The sequence below is a fragment of the Mirounga leonina genome, unplaced genomic scaffold (genome assembly GCF_011800145.1).
Source record: "Mirounga leonina isolate KUSES-001 unplaced genomic scaffold, KU_Mleo_1.0 Mir_175, whole genome shotgun sequence".
Lineage (NCBI taxonomy): Eukaryota > Metazoa > Chordata > Mammalia > Carnivora > Phocidae > Mirounga > Mirounga leonina.
Window position 1 is genome coordinate 25,855,161 of NW_023270453.1, and position 18,566 is coordinate 25,873,726.

Genomic DNA, 18,566 nt, shown 5'->3' on the forward strand with positions numbered 1-18,566 from the left:
GAGGTATTAGGAGGTGGGGATTTTAAGAGGCAGTTAGGTCTAGATGAGATGGTGAAGCTGGAGCCTGGATGATGGAATTAGCATCCCTATAAGAAGAGAAAAGACTAGGGCTCCCTCCTCTCTCTCTGCTCTCTGCAGTGTGAAGACACAGCAAGAAGATGGCCATCTGCAAACCAGGGAGCATATCCTCACCAGACTCCGGGTCTGGCAGCACCTTGATCTTAAGGCTTCCCAGCTTCCAGAACTGTGAGAAATAACTGTTTGTTGTTGAAACCACCTAAGCTATGGTATTTTTGTTGTAGTAGCACAAATTGATCGAGACAAGATATGATTCTGCTTCAGTTTTATTTCCCTTCTCTCTCCTTCTCACTCACTATGCCCAATTACACTGAGCTTCTCAGTTCCTATTAAGGACCAAGATCTATTCTACCTTGTCATTTTCAACATGTTTTCCCCTTAGCCTGGAATTCTTTTACCTCCCCATTCCCTGGCCATTTCTCTTGTAAGCCTCAGCACAAATGCCACTTCTTCAAGAAACTTCCTCTGGCATTCTACATAGATCAGTTTCCTCCATTAGATATGTCTGTACCTTCCTCATTACATTTGACTTTAAGCCTGGAAGATACACAGTTCCGTTTTTCCCCTCTGCGTATGTCCAAGGGAAAAACATTTGCTTCCTTTCATTGCCTTCCAAAGCCATTAGAACCTCACAATCTCTCTTGCATCCTCTAATGAGTTAGTTGTTTTGTTTACTCTACTCGTGACAGGTCTGACAACACTCGCCACTTGCATCAATACTCCCCCCTTTTCAAAGACTTTGGCAGTGCAGTTGGTTTTTCACATTTACATAGGGATGAGCAGTGCATTCTAGATGGTCATAGAGGGGTACTGCAGTTTGGCTCGGTTTGTTGAGGGAAAGGTTTTATCTGTGTGAAGGCATGGTTGGGTTTGTGTGAGCTGTTATGGATGGTCATAATCTGCCCATACGCTGCGGTCAGGAACACTGAACTCCAGCATCATAGGACCCACCAGCATCTGGGACAGGATTCTAAAATACAAAGCTTTGGATCTATAAGCAAGTGAGTACAGCCCACACAGAGTAGATTTCAGGACACGGGAGATACAAACTTGCTGGGGAAAGGTTGCCCCTTTCCCCAAGAATAAAATCAGGGTTGGTTTGATCAATCCAGCATCAGTAACCTCATCAATCCACATTGATTGAGTGTCCACTGCAGACAATGGGTAGATGTGTGATGTAATCACTGGCCTCAAAGGGTAGATGTAATCACTGGCCTCAGAGGGTATCCTATGGGGTCAGATACAAGAAGAGGGGTGGTGGTGCCACAGATTAAGTTTCAAAGAGGAACTAGGATGAGGCTAGAGAGGCAGATCCCAGGGGTGAAGCAGGGCTAGCATGTAGTGTCTCCATAGTCTGAAGATCTATTTCCTTGTTGTCTTGGACATATTTGGCTTCCAAATCTTTATCTAGATGGCTCCCCAGGGTGGCTCAACTCTGGGTCATCGGGGACCAATTATGAAGCTGTCCTCTTCCCTTATTCACTGCTGAGCACAGCCATACGCTAACGCAGAAAATCTAAATCCAATTAAGTATTATTTGCTCGAAATATTTGAAAGAGCCAGCTTGGCCCATCTTCAAATATTTTGTTAGCTAATCAAAGCCAGATTGCGGTCAGAGGCCATATCTAAATTTATTAGGAAAATTAATAGACCATTTAGATTTTATTGGAATTAAGCTAAAATACGATAAGCAGTCACACCAGCAGGTAGTCATTAATTATTACACTGACCTGTATGATGGGCTCATAATGAAATATTGACTTCTAGGTAAGTCATGAGGCCTTAGGACAAGCAGGACAAGCTCTAGAAGGGCATCCTCACTCCATCTGCTTGAGGTTAATTAGATGGGACACAATAGAAGAGGCTTTCAGTAAAAGCACACCATTTATTCTTTCAGGCAGCATTTATTGTGCATAGCTGTGTGACCTTGGACATGTTGCTTCACTTCTCTGAATCTCCATTTTCTCCTGTGAAAACAGGGATAAATGTGACTATGAGGGTTGATGTGAGAAGTCATGGAAAAGATGATGTCCCTATATATAGATATCCCTAAGATTATGGTTGTCCTTAGTAATATTGCAAATAAGACAGATTTTCCCCTCAGATAATTTAAACAACTTATGATATAACTGAACCTCCAAGCAATGTTGATTTCTCCCCGTTGTGTGCCACCCACCTGTTAGCGAGGGTCAGAGAAGGCTTTGATGAGAAGGAGATGTTTGAGCTCCATTTCAAAGGGTGAGAGGGTTTGCTTCCCAAGTGGCCCAGGGAGATGTGGGACTTCCAGGTAGACACAGCACAGGCAAAGGTGTGGGGGCTTGAATAAGCTGGCAAGTCATGGAACTTTACACAGTTCAGCGTTATAAAGCAGAGGCATCTCCTTTAGATTATTATTACAGGACAACAAGAATTGGAAGCTGGGTATTATGCTCCAGGTCACTCACCTTTATGCTTTTCTCCATGAAATGTGCATGTATCAAATATTATTTATGAAGATGACTGTTCTTTTTCCTTTTTTACTTTTGTTGCATGTTCTGTTTTGCCCATTGGAGGTAGAAGGAAAATCTTAAGTTTTGCCAGAGTCAAAATCATGATCAAGGTGTCTGAGCTGTGAGATTTCTCCTGGGTACCTGCTCTGTGTGGGAACAGCATAAACTCCTTCAGAGTCTGTGGGGTGTGGCCTGGAGGTTCAGTCCACTGCCTGCGTCAGACAGGCTTGGATTCAACTTCAGCTCTGCCACTTACTTTCTATGGGACCTTGGGTGAGCCTCTCTCAACCTCAGATTCTTCATCTGCAAAAGAGGTTTCCGACAGCTATTCCACTGGGCTGTGGACAGGATCATTAAAAAAAAAAATCAAACAATATATATATAGCTCTTAGTACAAGCTCTCAGTATATCTACATATTCAACAAATGTTAGTTCCCAGAATAAAATGTGGTATGTTTAATTTTTTTAAATTAATTAAAAAAATAAGTAGGGGGAATGTTGCTATTATGGGTGTTCTATTTCATGTACTAAATATACATCTGGCTTCAGAAAATGAATATGCATTTCTCCAAAGATATATATGCATGTCCCATTTCTTCTATTAAGTATATATGCCTGTTAAATGTATATAATTATATAAATATATAAGCTTAAATATATAGATACATATCCTACTTATACACTGAGAGAAATGTATAAGTAGGGAGAGTAGATATAGCAAGCTGTAAGATACGTTGGGTCCTTCCAGAATAAGTGGGATATGTGCTGAGAGTAGGAGCGCCAGACTAACCCCGTGGCCACACATGATGATCTGGTGTGATGAGTCCAATAGTGTGTGGCTTGATTTTGGATTAGTCAAATGTGCTGGGGGGACTTGATCACAGAGTCCATCCCATTTCTCCTAGATAACAGTGTCCATTATAATAGGCAGTGAACAAAGCAACAGGAAGTGAAAAGTGAAGTGGGGTGGGACATCCTATGACCAGGACTCCAGGGACCAGGGGTGGAGGGAGTGGGAGCTTGTGCCTTTGTGTTGTGAATAAGCTGCCCATTACCCTCAATATGCCCTGGGGCTGTGGCCAGGGTGCAGAGAGAGCAGGGAGTAAATAAAGTGGCCATCCGCCCTGGCAAACAGCTTTTGGGAAAGTGTGGTAAAATGGGTGTGACTCCAGTGACTCAGGGCTTTATCGTGGCATATTACCTAGTTTCACCATGACTTTGCAGACACATTGAAGGAGGGGGAAAAAAATCAATCTTATTACTACTGCACTATTGTTGTTATAGGGAGGAGTGACCAGGGTTTCTGTCCTCAGCTGAGGCTCCTCGAATAGCAAACAGGGCTATTCAAACAGGCAACCCAAGCAAGGCAACCCAAGCAAGGAGGACTTCCTGCCGCTGTTGGTTTTGCTGCTTGCTGCTGTTGCATTCCTTTCTGGAAACAAAAGTGTAGACAGGCCTCTTTGCTCGAATGGATTGAAGGGCAAGGGAGGGAAATAGCAGGGGGAAATGAACTATTGTTGAAAAACACCTTGCCACATGAGGACAGATTGAGGCTACTAGCCTGTTAGATTCAGTATAGAGTCACTGAGAGTCTCTAAGGGGGAGGCATAAATGCATGGGTGAGACGGACAGTGAGGATATTCCCCACGTAAGGGATTGTCTGATCACAGGATTGCTGATTTTGATAAAGACACAAATGAGTTAAAAATAGTCCGGTCCAGAGTGTGGACGGAAGCAGGCCTCCAGGTTCTTGGGCGCATGTGTGACAGAAATGCAGTGGGGCATTTTAATTAGATCCCTTTACCAGAACTCCTGACCTTCTGTGTAGCACATTAATGTATTTTACTAATTATAAATGCAATTAAAAAGTACTGAAATAAAATTAGGCTGATCTATCTAATTTACATTAAGCACTTTCAAATTATGCAGATTTTAAAGTCTCTCTCTCCCTGTCTCTCTTTTTTTCAATTTGGGTTTCAGGGTAAAATTGTCTGCACTAAAACAGCTGGAAAACAACCTTGTAGGAAAACAAATTTCTTTTCTGTGATTATTCTCAGTGTGCGAGTTAATTTTCGAGGCAGTAATATACTTAGCTGGCATCGAGCAGTGACTCATAAAGCAGAAGACATATGCGTCTGGATGCAGGCATGGGAACAGAGGTCCATGGGGGGATTGAGTGTGGTTTGGTTACTTTGGGGAATGAGGTTGAAAGGCTAACTAGGCAAAAAAAAAATACTGATGTGATGGCCACTAAACAGTTGAGATTTACAAAGAGTGAGATGTAATGGCAGGCATAATGTGCAGTTGATAGAGATGAACCATCTGGTGAGTTTATCCAACAACACAGGATTTTTTTCTCTTCTATGCTGATAGGCAAAGAGAGTGATCTAGGTGATGAAATTATTGCCTAGCATTATTAAAAAATCAGGATGTTCAATTTTGCTGGCTATGGAAGTTATGTATGCAGAGCAGCTATATATTAGGTGGGGAAATGGAGCATAAAGGAGAGTGGATGGCTGCAGTTGGACACTCTCCCCAGTGGCTGGCTATGTATGCTTTTCTGTTGGGGCTAGGAAGAGAACACTGTTCAGCCTGGTTCTGTTGAAGGCTGCGTTGGCCCAAGAGGAGACCTTGACGGGGCCTCTTTACAGATTAAATCTGATCCGCAGGCTCCTGGAAGCAGAGGTGTAATAAGCTCTTCTCCCGAATTGCATATAAGCTCCTTAAAACGTTCCCGGCGTGATGTAACTCCCCTTTGCGTGGTGCACTCAATTTTATTTGCAGCCCAAACTTTGTCCTTTGAGCTACCTATCAAAAGGAGGCCTAAAATAATCCCCCAAATTGGAGCTGTTGAGCTTGAGCAGGGAGAAGATTTGGAAAGCCCTTTCTCCTCTCCCCCAACCCCCCTTTTTAAAGGAGCCTTTCTACTTGGATCCAGGGAACCAGTCTTGCCTACTCTGACATGGAAGCCAAGGTGAGTGCTGGTTTCTAATCAATCACCTTCCCCCAAAAGATGGATGAATTGTAGGACACTCAGACAGGTGCAGGAGATGAGGCTCCTTGTGTTTGGAGATATCCCACTTTTGCTTCCCACTCCCAGGGAAAGTGATTCTTTGCCCTTCCATATTCCAAGCCTCCACCACCATAAATTCATGCAGCAAGTACTGCTGATGGAGCTACTCGTTAATTCATGCAAAGAAAATATTAAGATCTTTCTGTCCAGGAGGAGCATGTCTAGACCCATGTGGTTGACCAGGTGCTAAATTAGAGTTAGATCATAGGGTCTTTCTCTTCTTCTTTTCTTCCTCCCACCAAAAACCGAGACAAAAAACTTACCCCACTCTTTCATTCCCATTCCACAATAGCCCCTGGCACCTTGGCATCAAGCAAAACTCCCATCACCCTTTTGGACCCAGGCTTGGTCCTTCTCTGACAAACACAGCTCCAAGGGATCCTTTGTCCTACTTTATCCTGTCACCAGCTGTGGGGCCTTTAGCAAATTTCTGAATATCCCCTAACTTCTGGTTTTGATAACAATACCAGTTTCTCTGTAAGGTTGGAGTATTACAATGACATCATGAACACAAAGCACATGCATCATGCCCAACATTCTTTCTCTCACTTATCAAATGATTATGGAGGGTCTCCCCCATGCCAGGTGCTGCTCAGCCCTGATGTATTGTGGTTAATGAGTGCCCATCATGCATGCCTCTGCCTTGGATATGGATGGTGGGCATTGATTAAGCACTTGATGAAATGGGGCCGTATTTGTAAAGTGCTAGAATTCTACAAATAGCTGCAGAGCTCCTACTGTATTTAGGACACCAAATTAGGTGCAGAAGGGGTATATCAAGTTGAATAGGATGTGTTATTTGACTCCCTGCTTGCCTCTCTAGGACCTTGTTCCACTATGATTACATTGCTTCAGTTACATGTTTTGAGACTTCAGAAAGGCTTCTTATTTCCTCTCTTGGTCTTCTGCCTCACCTCTTTTAATTTCCACCAGTAATCAAACTTCCATGCTTTTTCATATGCTACTCCATGCCTGGAATGACTTTGCGTAGCCCAACTCATCCAACTCATGCCCTCCCTACTTGTCAAACTCCTGCTCATCCGTAAAAACCCAGCTCAGAGGTTTCCTCTGGAAGGTCCTATTCCCAGCACTTACAGATGATCTGCTGCTGTATCCATTCTCCCTGGGGTCATATCACCCAAGTACTTGTCTGTTTCTCTGTCTAGACTGAGAGCTCCTTGAGGTCAAGGTTCTCTGTCCAATTCATGTTGGTATTCTTCATGACCAATGTATTGTCTGGAATTGTGTAATTGCTCAAATGCCAGTTGAGTGAAGAAATAAATGCATGAATTAATGCATGGTTGGATGAATACATGGAGAGAGAGAAAGAGATAAACATTTATACATGAATGGATAGATGGATGGATGGACAGACAAATGAATTAATACAAGAGTGCATGTATAGACTTGGTTTAATGGTGGTAATGATGAAGTTTTTGTCTATAATCCAGAAGGGCTTTAATTAGTGAAACACCAAAGCAGAGCTATCCTGTCCATTGGTAAGTTTTGAACCCTGAGTACTGGGTGTCTCCAAGGTATTACCTGAGCTAATAAATCTGAGGAAAAATGAACATGTTCATATGTGCTGTGGACTCCAGATATGAATTGCACTCTACCCAGTCAAGGAGGAGCCTGCCCTCTGTGTGCTGCATTGCCCCTCCTCACCCCTGCTCTGTTCTTCTTCCTCTCCATGTGTGCTGTTGTAGCCAAGTCCCAATTAATTATGGTGGCCTTTCAGCAAGCTGGGCCTGGACACCAGGGTTTTCTCTGCAGCCACGGCTGCTGCTGCCCTAGCTTCCTGCCAAGCTCACCCCCCCAGACAAACATACTTAGCAGGTGTTTTCCTCACATTAATAATCAGAATTGACACATTCTAAATGAGGGCCTCCTTGTTGTGCAGGGCAGCTCTGATGGATATATGGGGGAATTGACGGCCCCTGAGAAATGTTTTTGCCATTACCAGCATTTCTCTGACAGGTTTTTAATAGTCCCACTAAAACTGCAGTATATTGGAAAATTTTGTAGATGAAGTGCAAAGGGCTGCTATGACTTGGAGGCTCTGGGGTGGAAAAATACCTGTTTGGGGAACACTGAGTTCCTGGAATAATGGTGCTCTTAGAAGAAGCTGATATGGGGCGCCTGGGTGGCTCAGTTGGTTAAGCGACTGCCTTCAGCTCAGGTCATGATCCCAGGGTCCTGGGATCGAGCCCCGCATCGGGCTCCCTGCTCGGCCGGAAGCCTGCTTCTCCCTCTCCCTCTCCCCCTGCTTGTGTTCCCTCTCACGCTGTCTCTCTCTCTCTGTCAATTAAAAAAAAAAAAAAAACTTAAAAAAAAAAAGAAGCTGATCTGGTGTTGGGTTGGGCTGGAAGCTGGGGGAGGGGCAGTTGGGCCGAGGGTCTCTTAGGAAACTGGGGGTGCCAGTAACACTAAGCAGTGACTCCTGGGAATTGGGGGATGAAGCACAACTGAGGCCCTGGAATAGAGCCTAGAGTTAAGTTAAACACTGGGTTGGAGAGGGTCAACAGGATGAGTTCATTCGTTTGTTTGTTCATTCATTCATTCATTCATTCATTCAGTAAGCACTTATTTACCTCCAGCTCATGTGTCACAAATATAAATGAGACTCCCTAAGTTCAAAATTCTATTGACTAATTTATGGCCTTGGGCTATTGATGCAGATTTGAAGCCTGAGCCTCATTTCCTTATCTCCAACATGAAGCTAATAATGCCTGTTTTTTAGAATTGTATATGAGGGTTAGAGATCAAATAAATTAGACTCTGTGTGGGTCAGGGTCCCTGCCAGAAACAGATGACATATACTAATGGGAATATTGAGGTGAGTTTAGTATAGGATTGCTTATCAAAGGGTAGGCAGAGCTAAGGGAACAGAAGGTATAGCACCTTGGGGCTGGCAGCAATGGAAAGCTCTTACCACTCTTCTGCCTCAAGGGGTGGGGGAAGGGGGAGTTCCCAGAACTAAGTAGCTGTAGGAGAGGCTGCCTGATTTGGGCGTGACCTTAAGTAGAGGGTCAAGTCATTGCCAACCTGCATTCCAGTGGAGAGGGAGTCAGGAGAACAAATATTCTGATGCTTTTTTTCTCACTCTCTACCATCTTGGTGATGTCTCCTTTTGGCCAAACTCCACAGAAGAGACCCATAATATGGTCTATAAAGGTCAACCGTCCAAGGCACAGAGCAGGATGGAAAGTGGACCTTGGGGTGACATATGGGGAATATCCACCCACAGCTGAACTCTTAAGTGAGTCAATAAATGGTCATTACTATGGGTATAAGGTGCTAACATCTCCACCGGGGTAAGGGAGTGACTGGTGGTATTATTTCCAACTTTATTATTTGCTAGCAGACCTGCTGCCTCCATTGTTACACATTCTCTCATTTTATCTCATTCTTTATTGACCACCAGAGAGAGGCAAACAAGTGGCCTTTTCTAAGGGTTAAAATCAGGCCCTGAGAATAAAACCAGCTATCCAGAGTTCATTAGGAAATTAGGTCTTTGCCAGGAACTGTAGTCAGTGGGAAAGACAGGATCTGAAAGCTAAACAAACCTGGTGATGCCTCAGGATAAAGCGTTCCTAATTATTGGAGGTGGCTGCTGGATCCCTGATGCTCTCTGCCTGGCTCACCTGTCTGGAAGCTGAGACCTTGGGACCTTTCTTACTTCTCAGCCCATAGATCCTCCCAAAGGCTCTGTTTAAGCCTCTCAGAGCAAAGCAGTCAGCCTTTCCCACTGGAGGGGCAGGACCCCAAGGAAGAGATAGGATAGCCTGATAGAGAAGTATATTTGCCAGGCCTCAGGCAGAAGCTAGAGTTGCCCACACAGCCTCCCCAACAACAGCTAAGCCTGGTGCAATGTTAAAGTTAGGTACCCAGGGTTTGGTGTGACACGTGTGGGCTCAATTCCTGGCTCTTCCATTCATTTGCTGGGTAATGAGGGCATGGTTACTTAACCTCTCTGAGCCTCCTATCTTTCCCATGAAATGCAGAGAGAGAGAGAGAGAGACAGATCCGACCTCGATTAATGTCCCTGGCTTTGGGATGATTGTGGCCACTCACTCCTTTCCCCTTGTTGGGCCCAAGTACCTCAATGGTTTGGAGTTCCAACTACCCAGGCATCTCTCCTAGTAATTCTTTTGCCATTCTGTAGCGTCCTGGGGAGGCCACAGGGCCAGGACCCTTTGTGAGCTGGCTCCCTTCCGGGTCATCTCTAAAAGCTGCCTAACTGAGAAAGGTAGAGCTGGGTTTCCAGGCTAATTTCACTTGTTATTAAAATGGATCATTACTGAGCACATTTGCACCACCAGGAAATCAACTGGGTGCAAACCAGTTTGCTAATAGGACTCCTTATAGTCTTTTTAAAAAGCTTCCATGTGTAGTTAGCCTCAGGAGTATATAAACAGGGATGGAACAAAGCAGGGGAGAGTGCTGTCTGATCAGGGACTGATTCTGGAAATCCTGGCTTCTGAAAGGGAGGGAGTTTGGAGTCTAGAATAGTGCTTCTCAGACTTTAGCAGGAATAGGAATCACCTGGGCATCTTGTTTTAGTGCAGACTGGTTTAGTTGGTCTGGAGTGGGGCTGGAGATTCTGCATTTGTAATAAGTTCCCAGATGATGCCAGTGTTGTTGATCTGGGTCACTCTGAGGAGCTAGACCACTCAACAGTTCTGGAGTCACATTGGGCTGACACAGCACAGCTGACAAGGAGAACATTCCTCAACATAAACCTTATTTATGGATGCCATATCTGGAATCTTCCAATTCTTTTCTTTCAGTATCCTCCTTCCTTTTTGCTGTAGCTCCTGAATACCTATCAGGCTTGCTGGTTCTACACCTGTATCCTCAAGAGAATTGGGTCCCTCCCAAAGTTCATATGTTGAAAGCCTAGCCCCCAAAACCTGAGGATGTGACTGGATTTGATGATGATGTCTTTAAAGAGGTGATTAAGTTGATATGCAGTCTTCGGGGTGGGCCCCAATCCAGTCCTGGAACTCCTGAACAGGTATGCTACTCTGCCTTCTGTACAATCCAATCTCAAGAGCAGGGTCGATTTCAAATAAATTCAGGTTTCCATCCCCCTTGGGACTGAGACTTCATAGTTAGCTCTTTAATACTGAGCCTTACCCCTGGGGTCTCCCCCTGAGTCATGGGTGTCTGTGTAAAAGACAGTGGCCACAAAGAATCAGGTTGCCCTCAACTGAGAGTCTTTCCTCCTTAAAAAAAAAAATAGATTTTTAGGGTATAAATGACACCTAGAAAGCTGCAAGTTTACAATATAGAATTTGATGAGTGTTTACATTTGCATAGCTGTAAAACTGTCATCACAGTCAAGACAGTGGAGATATCCATCACTCCCAAGGGTTTCCTCCTGCCCCTTTACAGGCTCTCATTCCACCACTCCCTGTTCCCAACCGCTTCAGGTGACCATGGATCTGCTCTCTGAATTTATAGATTGATTTGCATTTTGCATTTTATAGAATTTTATATACATGGAATCACATAGTATAGACTGTTTCGGAAATATTCTTGAGCTATAAATGAAATACTATAATATTCACCAATTATTCACGTAGGATACAACAATTTTTAGTAACCTTAAAGAGTTGTGCAGCCATCACTACAATCCAGTTTAGAACTTCTCCACCACCCCAGAATATCCCATTTGTAGTCAGTCCCTACTTCTCCAACCTCCAGCTCCAGGCAATTCCTGAAGCTCCAGGGAGCTAATGGCCTGTTTTCTATCTTTATGAATTTGCCTTTTCTGGGCATTTTATATAAATTGAATGAAAAAATATGTTGTTTTTTGCATCTGTCTTTGTCCACTTACTGCAATGGTTTTTGGGTTCACCCATGTGGTTGTGTGTGGCAATATTTCATTCTTTTTATTGTTGAGTAGTAGTGCACTTCATGGCTGCCCGACATTTGTTTATCCATTCATTGATTGATAGACACTTGGTTTGTTTCCAGCATGGGAGTATTACAAACATGCTGATGTGGACAGTTGTGTACAAGTCTTTGTGTGGACATGTGCTTTCCTTTCTCTTGAGTAAATATCTAGAAGTGGAATGTCTAGATTATTTGTAGGTAAATGTTTGAACTTTTTAAGAAACTGCTGAACTATTTTCCAACACGGTATAGCGTTTACATACCCACCAGCCACGTATGGGAGTTCTAGCTCCTTACATCTTCACAGACATTTGGTATGATTAGTCTTTTTTTTATTTTAGACATTCTAATAGGTGTGTAGTGGTATCTCATTATGTTTTTTCATTTCTGTAATGACTAACAATGCTGAGCATCTTGTCCTCTGTGTATTGTCTTTGGTGAAGTTTCTGTTCAAATATTTTGCCCATTTTGGGGGGGGTTGTTTATTTCCTTATTACAGAGATTTTTATTGTGGTAAAATATGCATAAAATTTGCCATTTTAATCATAGCATTCAGTGCATTGCTATTGTGCAGTGTTGTAAACCATCCCCACTCTAGTTCCAGAACTTTTTCATTACCCCAAACAGAAACTCTGTACCCGCTAAAGCAGTTGATCCCATTCCCTCTTCCCCACCAGACCCTGGCAACCATTGATCTGCTTTCTGTCTCTATGTGATCTAGCCATACAATGGAATATTATTCAGCCATAAAAAGGAATGAAATACTGACACATTCCACAATGTGGATGAACCTTGAACACGCTGTGCTAAATGAAAGAAGCCATACATAAAAGGCCACATATTATAGGGTTCCATTTATATTAAATTTCAAAACAGGCAAATCTAATTATTGAATTGGAAGTGTTCTTTATGTAATATTGATCCTTTATCAGATACGTGATTTGCAAACAGCTCCTCCATGCTACAGAGTTATACACTAGTTATGAGGATTAAATGAGCTAATACATCGAGTACTTGGTATAGTGACTGGCACAGACCAAGTGCTTAATATATACTAGTTACTATTGGTATTTCATTGTTTGGACCCAGTCTCATTGGGAATTTTAGTGATTTGTTCTGACCCTGACCTCAGTACAAAGCCCTTTACGTATAATTAAAGGTATTTATTGCTGGGTTATGTCCCTGAAATTAGGGTAGATGGAATTCCAGGATTGGTATATAGTAGGTTCTCAACTAAGTTTTGAATGAAGTAGCTTAAATTAAGTAATAATGGTAATGATAACACCAATAATTGTGAATAATAATAATAATTATAATAATAGCAATAATAGTTTTTAAATGTCAATGACTAACCTTCTGTCTCCAAGTTAACTAGCTAGTCATTACTCTTGAGAGAGGGCACATCCACCTGCTCAGATTCCCCTGAAGAAGGGATCCCTGCAGTCCCTCTTCAGTTCCCTGAATCTGTCCATCAGACCCTCACCTGCTCTGGACCACAGCTCAGGACTGTCCTCTCTCAGTTTTAGCTGAAGTTTCTTTTGCAAATTATACACCTGTTTCCTTGTATGCTATTCCTGACCAAGGAGAGACAACAGGACTTTATTTCCTAAAAAGCCTTTAATTTGCACAAAGATCACTTCTCCCTACCCCAAATCCCAGCTTCACCAGGCTTCTTTTCTCAATAATATTAACAGCAACCATAATAACAACAAATGCAGGTGCTGTGTACTTTTGTTTTCATTAAAAATTCTACCAGTGCCCATTTCACAGATGAGAAAATCCAGGCCCAGAGATCATGTAACTTGCTGAAGGTCATACAGGCAGTGAATGATGGTGTGTGGGTGATTCTAAGGGCAGTCCCTTGTATACAGTGGTGCTTATTAGTTCTTCTTTTATTCCCGACTTTCTTTCTGATGTCTTAATCTTGTGTGGGTCTCCATAAAGTTGCCTTTCATCCCTCAAGCCACTTGTTGGATGACCCAGTATTCAGCATCTGGCCAGCACCTGGCCTGGGCCTTGGGCATCCAAAGGTCTGGCCCTTTATCTGCTCTGAACCACTTCTCATGATTAGAACAAGGGCAGCTCTGTTAGCTGAAATCTTAGTCAGGGTAGCTAAGAAAAGAGCCTGAAAAATGGTCATTCGGTCACTAATGGACCAAGAGGAGGCCCAAATTCTGTTTGGACCCCACTCAGAAAGTCCATCTTCCTCTCTTGGGAGGATCCTGAAGAGAACAAAGTAGACTCTGTTCCAGGAAAGAAGCCACAGCAGTTTCCACTGAGGCAAAGAGAATCATTTTTCTTAGGTGTGTGAAGGTCCTCAAAGAGTGAGGTAATAGGTTTCTTTATTAAAAATTAATCTTCTTGTAAAACCATTGCAATACAATGCACTTTGATAAATCACCCCATGCTTCCGAGCACATTTATTATCCCTTCTCAGGAAACCGTGGAGCCCAGAGAAATTGGTGCTGCTGAGTGTACTGATGCTATACTCAGTAATGAACTCAGGTGGGGGAAGGGACTGGGGGCCTGGGGCTGGGGACCAGGTTCTGGTCTGAAGTCTACTGAGTGGCATGGATATTGCATGGGTATTATAGTTGGTTAGTATTCGTTAGGATTAGTTGAATCTCACAGTTCCCAGTGTGTGGCCCTTAGGACTGCTGTTTTGGGAAGTGTTCGGTAGGTGGGATGGTAGCACTTGCTATGGCTGATGAGGTTGTGTGAACCTCTAGTTCTTGATGTAGCTGCTCTGGGAATATGGGAAGCAGACCAGCACCCACTGTCAGCACCCTGAAGCTCCTTAAGGATGTTCATCATCATACATCTCCATTTAGTTTCACTTGCTACGTTCTTAGGTTTTTTTTTTTTATTATTCTTATGTTAATCCCCATACATTACATCATTAGTTTTAGATGAAGTGTTCCATGATTCATTGTTTGTGCATAACACCCAGTGCTCCATGCAGAATGTGCCCTCCTCAATACCCACCACCAGGCTAACCCATCCTCCCACCCCCCTCCCCTCTAGAACCTTCAGTTTGTATTTCAGAGTCCATCATCTCTCATGGTTTGTCTACCCCTCCGATTTGCCCGCTTCATTCTTCCCCTCCTGCTACCTTCTTCTTCTTCTTTTTTTTTTTCTTAACATATATTGCATTATTTGTTTCAGAGGTACAGATCTGAGATTCAACAGTCTTGCACAATTCACAGCGCTTACCAGAGCACATACCCTCCCCAGTGTCTATCAGCCAGTCAGCCCATCCCTCCCACCCCACCCCCCACTCCAGCAACCCTCAGCTTCTTTCCTGCAATTAAGAATTCCTCATATCAGTGAGATCATATGATACATGTCTTTCTCTGTTTGACTTATTTCACTCAACATAATACCCTCCAGTTCCATCCACGTCGTTGCAAATGGCAAGATCTCATTCCTTTTGATGGCTGCATAATATTCCATTGTATATATATACCACCTCTTCTTTATCCATTCATCTGTCGATGGACATCTTGGCTCTTTCCACAGTTTGGCTATTGTGGACATTGCTGCTATAAACATTGGGATGCACGTACCCCTTTGGATCCCTACTTTTGTCTCTTTGGGGTAAATACCCAGTGGTGCAATTGCTGGATCATATGGTAGCTCTATTTTCAACTTTTTGAGGAACCTCCATACTGTTTTCCAGAGTGGCTTCACCAGCTTGCATTCCCACCAACAGTGTAGGAGGGTTCCCCTTTCTCCGCATCCCCGCCAACATCTGTCGTTTCCTGACTTGTTAATTTTAGCCATTCTGACTGGTGTGAGGTGGTATCTCATTGAGGTTTGGATTTGGATTTCCCTGATGCTGAGCGATATTGAGCACTTTTTCATGTGTCTGTTGGCCATTTGGATGTCTTCTTTGGAAAAATGTCTGTTCATGTCTTCTGCCCATTTCTTGATGGGATTCTTTGTTCTTTGGGTGTTGAGTTTGATAAGTTCTTTATAGATTTTGGATACTAGCCCTTTATCTGATATGTCATTTGCAAATATCTTCTCCCATTCTGTCGGTTGTCTTTTGGTTTTGTTGACTGTTTCCTTTGCTTTGCAAAAGCTTTTTATCTTGATGAAGTCCCAATAGTTCATTTTTGCCCTTGCTTCCCTTGCCTTTGGTGATGTTTCTAGGAAGAAGTTGCTGCGGCTGAGGTCAAAGAGGTTGCTGCCTGTGTTCTCCTTTAGGATTTTGATGGACTCCTGTCTCACATTGAGGTCTTTCAACCATTTGGAGTCTATTTTTGTGTGTGGTGTAGGGAAATGGTCCAGTTTCATTCTTCTGCATGTGGCTATCCAATTTTCCCAACACCATTTGTTGAAGAGACTGTCTTTGTTCCATTGGACATTCTTTCCTGCTTTGTCAAAGATGAGTTGACCATAGAGTTGAGGGTCCATTTCTGGGCTCTCTATTCTGTTCCATTGATCTATGTGTCTGTTTTTGTGCCAGTACCATGCTGTCTTGATGACAACAGCTTTGTAATAGAGCTGGAAGTTCGGAATTGTGATGCCGCCGGCTTTGCTTTTCTTTTTCAACATTCCCCTGGCTATGCGGGGTCTTTTCTGGTTCCATGCAAATTTTAGGATTCTTTGTTCCATTTCTTTGAAAAAAGTGGATGGTATTTTGATGGGGATTGCATTGAATGTGTAGATTGCTCTAGGTAGCATTGACATCTTCACAATATTTGTTCTTCTGATCCATGAGCATGGAACGTTTTTCCATTTCTTTGTGTCTTCCTCAATTTCTTTCATGAGTATTTTATAGTTTTCTGAGTACAGATCCTTTGCCTCTTTGGTTAGATTTATTCCTAGATATCTTATGGTTTTGGGTGCAACTGTAAATGGGATCGACTCCTTAATTTCTCTTTCTTCTGTCTTGTTGTTGGTGTATAGGAATGCCACTGACTTCTATGCATTGATTTTATATCCTGCCACTTTACTGAATTCCTGTATGAGTTCTAGCAGTTTTGGGGTGGAGTCTCTGGGGTTTTCCACATAAAGTATCATATCATCTGCAAAGAGTGAGAGTTTGACTTCTTCTTTGCTGATTTGGATGCCTTTGATTTCTTATTGTTGTCTGATTGCTGTGGCTAGGACTTCCAATACTATGTTGAATAGCAGTGGTGATAGTGGACATCCCTGCCGCGTTCCTGACCTTAGGGGGAAAGCTCTCAGTTTTTCCCCATTGAGAATGATATTTGCTGTAGGTTTTTCATAGATGGCTTTTATGATATTGAGGTATGTACCCTCCATGCCTATACTCTGAAGAGTTTTGATCAAGAAAGGATGCTGTACTTTGTCAAAAGCTTTTTCTGCATCTATTGAGAGGACCATATGATTCTTGTTCTTTCTTTTATTAATGTATTGTATCACATTGATTGATTTGCGGATGTTGAACCAACCTTGCAGCCCAGGGATAAATCCCACTAGGTCGTGGTGAATAATCCTTTTAATGTACTGTTGGATCCTATTGGCTAGTATTTTGGTGAGAATTTTTGCATCCATGTTCATCAGGGATATTGGTCTGTAATTCTCCTTTTTGATGGGGTCTTTGTCTGGTTTTGGGATCAAGGTAATGTTGGCCTCATAAAATGAGTTTGGAAGTTTTCCTTCCATTTCTATGTTTTGGAACAGTTTCAGAAGAATAGGTATTAATTCTTCTTGAAATGTTTGGTAGAATTCCCCTGGGAAGCCATCTGGCCCTGGGCTTTTGTATGTTGGGAGATTTTTGATGACTGCTTCAATTTCCTTAGTGGTTATAGGTCTGTTCAGGTTTTCTATTTCATCCTGGTTCAGTTTTGGTAGTTGATACATCTCCAGGAATGCATCCATTTCTTCCAGGTTATCTAATTTGCTGGCATAGAGTTGCTCATAATATGTTCTTATAATTGTTTGTATTTCTTTGGTGTTGGTTGTGATCTCTCCTCTTTCATTCATGATTTTGTTGATTTGGGTCATTTCTCTTTTCTTTTTGATAAGTCTGGCCAGGGGTTTATCAATCTTGTTCATTCTTTCAAAGAACCAGCTCCTAGTTTTGTTGATCTGTTCTACTGTTCTTTTAGTTTCTATTTCATTGATTTCTGCTCTTGATCTTTATTATTTCTCTTCTCCTGCTGGGTTTAGGCTTTATTTGCTGTTCTTTCTTCAGCTCCTTTAGGTGTAGGGTTACGTTGTGTACTTGAGACCTTTCTTGTTTCTTGAGAAAGGCTTGTATTACTATATACTTTCCTCTTAGGATTGCCTTTGCTGCATCCCAAAGATTTTGAACAGTTGTGTTTTCATTTTCATTGTTTTCCATGAATTTTTTAAATTCTTCTTTAATTTCCTGGTTGACCCATTCGTTCTTTAGTAGGATGCTCTTTAGCCTCCATGTATTTGAGTTCTTTCCGACTTTCCTCTTGTGATTGAGTTCTAGTTTCAAAGCATTGTGGTCTGAAAATAGGCAGGGAATGATCCCAATCATTGGTACTGGTTGAGACCTATTTATGACCTAGGATGTGATCTATTCTGGAGAATGTTCCATGGGCACTAGAGAAGAATGTGTATTCCGCTGCTTTGGGATGCAATGTTCTGAATATGTCTGTGAAGTCCATTTGGTCCAGTGTGTCGTTTAAAGTCTTTATTTCCTTGTTGATCGTTTGCTTAGACGATCTGTCCATTTCAGTGAGGGGGGTGTTAAAGTCCCCCACTATTATTGTATTGTTGTCGATGTGTTTCTTTGCTTTTGTTATTAATTGCCTTATATAATTGGCTGCTCCCATGTTAGGGGCATAGATATTTACAATTGTTAGATCTTCTTGTTGGATAGATCCTTTAAGTATGATATAGTGTCCTTCCTCATCTCTTATTACAGTCTTTGGTTTAAAATCTAATTTGTCTGATATAAGGATTGCCACCCCAGCTTTCTTTTGGTGTCCATTAGCATGGTAAATGGTTTTCCACCCCCTCACTTTCAATCTGGGGGTGTCTTTGGTTCTAAAATGAGTCTCTTGCAGACAGCATAT